Below are 6,345 nucleotides of genomic sequence, written 5' to 3'. Positions count from 1 at the left end.
TGGACAGATGTTCATGCAAAATGTATCACTTAGAACTCATGAGACCTACATGCTTAATTTCTGATCATCTAAATCAAATAATGTTAGAAAAAGCAACTATTTTTCCCATGCATATTTAAAAAAATATTTTTTCTCTCCCAAACTGCCTGGGGTTCCACCTACCCCCTTTTTCCCCTCTCCCTCTCTTCGCTTCCTCCCATTCTCTTTCCCCCCACCTTTTAAACTCCTTTGGGAAGCAGCAGCCATCCCGATCCGGCCCGGGTGAGTCTCGGCAGGAGCCCCTCCCCAGTTCTGTGACCGGCTGATGAATCACTGCGCTGCAGAGTTACTGTCATGAGGGATTGCCACGAGCCTTAATTAGCAAATTGGTTAATTTGACTTAGAAAGTTGATGATTAGCTCAACAATAAGTGCTTTGTGTGTCCTTTGTGAGAGTCATTCAATATCACTCTTCCTTGGATAACTGATTGGGGGAGGCTGTTCCTCAGAGCTCCTGCTAGCTCACCTCCATCAACATTTCTGTAGCAGGCACTGCTGCATCACCTGGATGCTAGAATCTCATTAGGGGATGGGACTAATCACAGGAAGCTTCCAAAAACCTGGAAGGGACGAGGAGCAAGTCATTAAAGAACCTCTACCTGTTTAATTCATCAGTGCTCTGCCCAGCTGCATTCTATTCTAGCATGCCCTAAATGCCTTGCTGCTTGCTTTGAAGTTGGTTAATCTGGTTTGGCTTTATCTTATCTTTTTTAGGAGCCAGTTTCAGAATGAAAAGCTTGTGACTGACAGTATTCTGCTTTCTGCTCTCCTGAGCTTTATGCTAAACCTTCATAGGTGTGATTGTCTCAGAAGAGTGGAGCTTGCCTCAGGTGTAGCTTCCATCTCCTGGTGCCCTCTCTGCCTGCAGCATTAAAGCTCTGCCTTTGGAGCACGTAGAAGAACAACTGAGAGCTGGACCACGTTCCAAGGGGAAAAAAAAATCAATATATTATGCACAAAGTGTCTCCAAATTCAGCACTTTGTAATTAGTCCATGAGCCAGCACTGCTCTGTCAACAGCAGGATCCAAGTCTTGTTGTGGAGGTTGTTCCTTCTGTGTAGTTTAGCCTTGTTTTGGTCCCTGTGCCTTGATTCCCCTCGTGGCAGGGATGTAAATAGAGTGAGGTGCTGAGGGGGAACTTGGAGAGGGTCAGGGACAGGAGCAGGTGAACTGCAGTCAAATCAGTGGGAGGAAAGGATCTGCATGGAGCTGGAAAAGCTCTTGAGAAATGCCTGCAGCCCAAAAGGCAACTCAGAGAGAGATGCTGGAGTGCCTTTGGTCTGACAAGTGTGACCATCACCCTCATATTATCTGTCCCATAATTCTAATTCCAGACCTGATCAGTGCCTGGCAGTATCAGCAGACACGATTTATTGCTGGGGAAGGAAAGAAGTTGCCATGACTACTCCCTGAGTAATAGTGAGTAATTTGGCTTTTAATTGTGAATTCTTTAACATCATCATCACATTGTGCTGATGTAAACAGGAACAGAATCAGGTCCATTAGAGTTGATACCTGGGTCTAACTTTACCTGTGTAAGTCAGGAGTAACCCTGTGGCAGAAGTGAGGTTACAATGGCTGGGAGCTGAGCCAGAATCTGGGGTCATTTCCCAGATTTGCTGGGTGATGGGAAGGGCTGTAAATTCCCATTTACCCCCTAGCCCTGTGTGCCCCTCTCTGGATCAGGTGATGCAGCCCCAATCACACAAAGGTAGGGCTGCCTCTTTGCCCTGCTCAAACTGGGGCTCTCTTACTCCCTGAGAAGGGCAGAAATGGGGGAATTTGATACTTTTTGCAAACGTTAGGGCACTCTGAGCATTTGTGTGCTGTGCCTGCCATGCTCACTGGTGGAGACCAGGGTGTGTTGGCTTTTGGAGCAGGGAAGAAAATCACTTCTGTCAGATGGGAAAGGGGTAAACTGGCTAGAAAAGAGCCAATTTTTTTTCCTGGCTTCTACAGCTCTATTATGTGCAATGGAGACACTAACTGCCCCCATGTCAGAGAATTGCTGAGAACCAGACCCAGAGAGGATTGCCAAATTTTCCACTGAATGCCAGAGGAAGAAACACTGTAAGTAGAAGTCATCTGTCTCAACTGAAAGGCTGAATGGTGACTTGAAAACTGTACAGTTAACTTCATTTAATTTTCCTGTCTGTGTCAGGCAACAAACTGATTAAAAGAAGGCATTCTGTGTGTTGTTTGCCCAGCAATCCACTCATCCTGGCCCAGCCTCATGTGGGGCAGGGCACAGCAGTCTATTTTTATTTTTCATTCTGTGTTGTATTTAAAATGTGGCCAGAAAAGTGGGGGAATGGGATGAGCAGGGTTTTAAACATTGGCTGCCACCTTAATTGCAGCCTAGCAATGAATGGCTGCAGGCTTTCTTGGACAGCTCCTCTGTGAATGTCACACGCAAATCCAGCTGACACCTGGGGTCAGAAGTATTCTTCTGTGCTTTTTGTTAAGTCATCTTTCCCACTTTTGTGCCAAAGGGTCTGGCTGAATTGAATTGCATTTAAATGAGGTGAGTGTGTGATGGATCATCTGAGTGCTGCTGTTTCCCTCCAAGTTTTGTGACAAATCTCTCTAATGCAAACACTGTGTCTCATACCTTGAACTCACTGCTGCAATTAAATACTGATCCTTTAAGCCTTATCTGGAAAAACAATATAGTAATAGCAGCCCTGTGTGTTTGCAGAGAAAAGGAGAGGTGTGCATGCAGCAGATGCTGGCAGAGCTCTGCTAATTCACTTTGCAGGGGTCACAGTCACATTGGAGACACCAGCAGTGACATTAGCATGTCCAGACCTTCAGTGCCAGCTCTCCAGGAATTACAGCACGTGCTGTGATGCCTCCACTGCTGTGTCAGCTGAGCTGTGACACCACCACAGCTCTTATCAGCTTATTGTACAACCAAATGCAAATACAATGAGTCAAAGAAGGGTGCTGACCAATCACTGAATTCCCCCTAAAACTGAGTTTTGGCTGAGTGATCAGCAAGATAGGATGACTGACACTGGAATGAGTCTGCAGGGCACACAGCTTGGTGATTAGTCAGTTCTCATTACCTCTTCCTCCAATTAACGTCAACAAATCAGTGCTCCTGAATCAATGAGGACCTCAGGAGAAACAAAGCTTCCCCAAAACGCTGCCAGATGTCAGCAGAAGCTCCAATCCTCCTGCTTGATGGTTCTGTACTTTTAACACACATAATTAACTGTTAACACCGTCCTGTTTCTGTCACTGCAGCCCCTCACCCGTGCTCTGCTGATAAATGCTGTTAGTTTAGCTGTGATGGAGGAGTCTGTGCCCAGCTCTGCTGCCTCATGCTCCTGCACTTCATCTCATTTCCATGCTCATCCCAGCCAAGCAGGAGCCCAGCCTGAGATCCCTTTTGTTACAGCTTCATCACTCCATTTGGCTCTTCCTCCCTCCTCCTTGCTGTCTCTGCAGTTTCCCTCCAACAGCATTTGGCTTTTATGGTCAGCCTCTGGAAGTGGAATAGGAGTTCATTTTCCCCATACTTTCCAAGATACTACAGGGAATATTTTTATATATTTTTGGTATCTGCAGGCTGTGGAGGAAGCTCACTTGTCACAGTGCCCTTCGTTACAAAGGTGTTATTTTTTTTTTCCTGTTTTTTTTTTTTCCCTGTGACTTGTCAGGAATAATTAAATGCTGTCATTGCTTTGGCCTCCCTTCAATGGGCATTTACCCAACTCATAAATATAAGAGTAGCTCCCCTAAAATCTGTTTCCACTCAGGTAGAGTTGTAAAGGTTTGCTCAGTGATGCTCTGAGGAAAATGAGGAACCCATATGGGCTTGAGTTTGGGAGTTGTTCTCTAAAACCCAAAGAGTGTTGCTCAGATCAATTAAGATTTGCTTATCAACATTAAAAATACATTTATCCCCAGGTATTTTCACAGTCTCCTTTGCTCCCAAATTGGCATGGGCAGTGCTGCTGTCCAAAATAAATGAAGTGTGTGAAGACAGACAGTTTAAAGGCATTGAGGAATTTCAGACCTTTTACATCTCACTCAGCTTTCACCTAATTTGTTAATGGGTATGTTTTTCCCTGTGGGAAAATAAGGCTTTTCTCTTTGATATTTTATAAAGGACCTACTAAACCTTCTTTTGTCCCTTTGGGTAAAATCAGTTGAATTGCCTTTTCTGGTGCCTGTTTTCCCTAGAGAATCTGAGTTGGTTCTTAACCCTTTCTGCCCCCCAGACCTTATGAACAGTACGACAGAAACCCTTAGATACCTTACAAGTCTAGGCATAATGTGGGCAGCTTTAGGTTCACTAGGGATAGGCTTATTACTATGTAAAATAAAATTAGATATATAGGTGAAGAGAAGAATATTTGCTCATTTTAGGTGTGAGCTAAAATAGAAGCTTGAAGAGGGAGGCACGGCGAGTTTGCAACATTGGGAATTTCTGGATCTCCTGAGGCACCAGAGAACAGGACGTGATCGTGAACAGGAAGGGTTTGTGAACATTTCCAAGTCTCCAGCCACCCTGGGGACACAGGTGTGTGTCACCACCAGGGATGGCAAACTGGGGACCTTGGTGTGACACTCATTGCTCCAGGCAGGCGGACGCATCCCCTGTGAAACCTCAGACAAAATACCTCCATATTAACGCACTCTGTGGTGGCAAGAGCAGCTGGGATGGCTCTTTGATTTCTCCAGGCAGGGTGGTTGCTGCACATTTCCTCAGAGGTTTGTCACACCTGACACGCGCTGTTCCCGCGATGCCTCGCAGAGCTCAATCCACGTCCTTCCCTGGCTGCAGAGGAGAACATGCTGAGCCAGCCTTGCAAGCTGCTCCAGCCCTGGGACACCTGATCCTCAGGCTGAAGGAGCCCTCAGAGCATGAGCTCTGTCTGACTCTGCATTTCTTTATTTTCTCCCCTGTCACTGTCATATTTTCTGGAAAAATCCCTTCGCCAGGATTTCTTCTTCTGGGAAGCTGAGAAGAGAGGAAAAGGAAAACCAATATTATCTCATTTTTCTCTCCTGTGTTTTGCTGCTCTGGAATGTGGTTGGAGATTGTTTATCCAACATGTGAATTGTTTTTATTTAATGACCAATCACAGTCCAGCTGTGTTGGACTCTCTTGAGGGTCATGAGTTTTTAATTAGTATCTTGTTAAGCCTTCTGTCTGTATCCTTTCTCTATTCTTTAGTATAGTTTTAATATAATATAATATAATATAATAATAAATTAGCCTTCTAAGAACATGGAGTCAGATTCTCAATTCCTCCTTCATCCTGGGGACCCCGAAAATACCACACTCCCCATCTCTCACTTCATATTCTGTTTGCTGTCCATCCTGCTACGTTTCAGGTGCTGAGGAGGGACACCTGTTGGTGTTGCTAAGGTTTTTCTTTGCAAAGGAAAATATCTTCATTCCATAGGTATTGATGAAGAGGAGTATTAATTTAAAACCTGTCCTAGATTAATGTATAGCATAAATAAATAGCATAATAAATAAATAGAGCATAAATAATGAGCAGGTGCTGTGAACGGTGAATGGGAGAAAAGGATTTGGACTGTCACTGCTCCACCACACAAGGGAGTGTTTTACAGGAGACAAGGTGTTTTCTGTGTCATTTCTGCATTTGCTTTACTTAACAATAACCATTAACTGTCCACTCTTAAAAAATCATGTTCTGCTGGGATGCCACCAAGAAAGAAGACGACAATTTGGAACTTGCTTTGAAATGGCATTCTCATGGGAATTCAAAGCATGGTTATTATTGTGCTGCTTGGAAAGCTGCTTTTCTGTCCAGCTTCCCTGTGATCCTTTTAGCTCTATCTGATACCAAAGGCTTGAGATCTCCAGATTAGAAATTAAATTCCACCTCTGTGGCCCAGACCTGATGACCTGCTGCAGTCACAGCAAATAGGTTTTCCTTTACAGTGAGTGCTTCCAGTTAAAGCTGTTGCTTTTTGGTCAAAATCAAACTTTTTTTGGGAAAAAAAAAAGGATAATTAAAACCATGTGATGCAGGTGTATGAATAATAATTGACTTGAAATTGAGTAGGGATTATTCAGAGTGATGGCAGGCCCTGATCTTGCAGGGATTTAGGTGCTTGTTTGGTTCTGCTGGCGTGTGTGAGTACACAGGATGGTTGGGAGGGCTCTGTCCTGGGGGATTTAGGGGAGGCTGTGGCACGGCCAGGAGCTGTGCAGTTGGGACAGCTGGGTGGGATGCAGCACTTAGAGCATCAGGCAGCAATTTCTGCTGCTGAGCTGGCTGTAAACCACAGCTGGGTGTAAGCCACAGCATTGCAGGGGGGG

Source organism: Geospiza fortis, unplaced genomic scaffold (genome assembly GCF_000277835.1).
Source record: "Geospiza fortis unplaced genomic scaffold, GeoFor_1.0 scaffold23, whole genome shotgun sequence".
In the NCBI taxonomy this organism is placed as follows: domain Eukaryota; kingdom Metazoa; phylum Chordata; class Aves; order Passeriformes; family Thraupidae; genus Geospiza; species Geospiza fortis.
Note: the sequence above shows the minus strand (reverse complement) of the source record.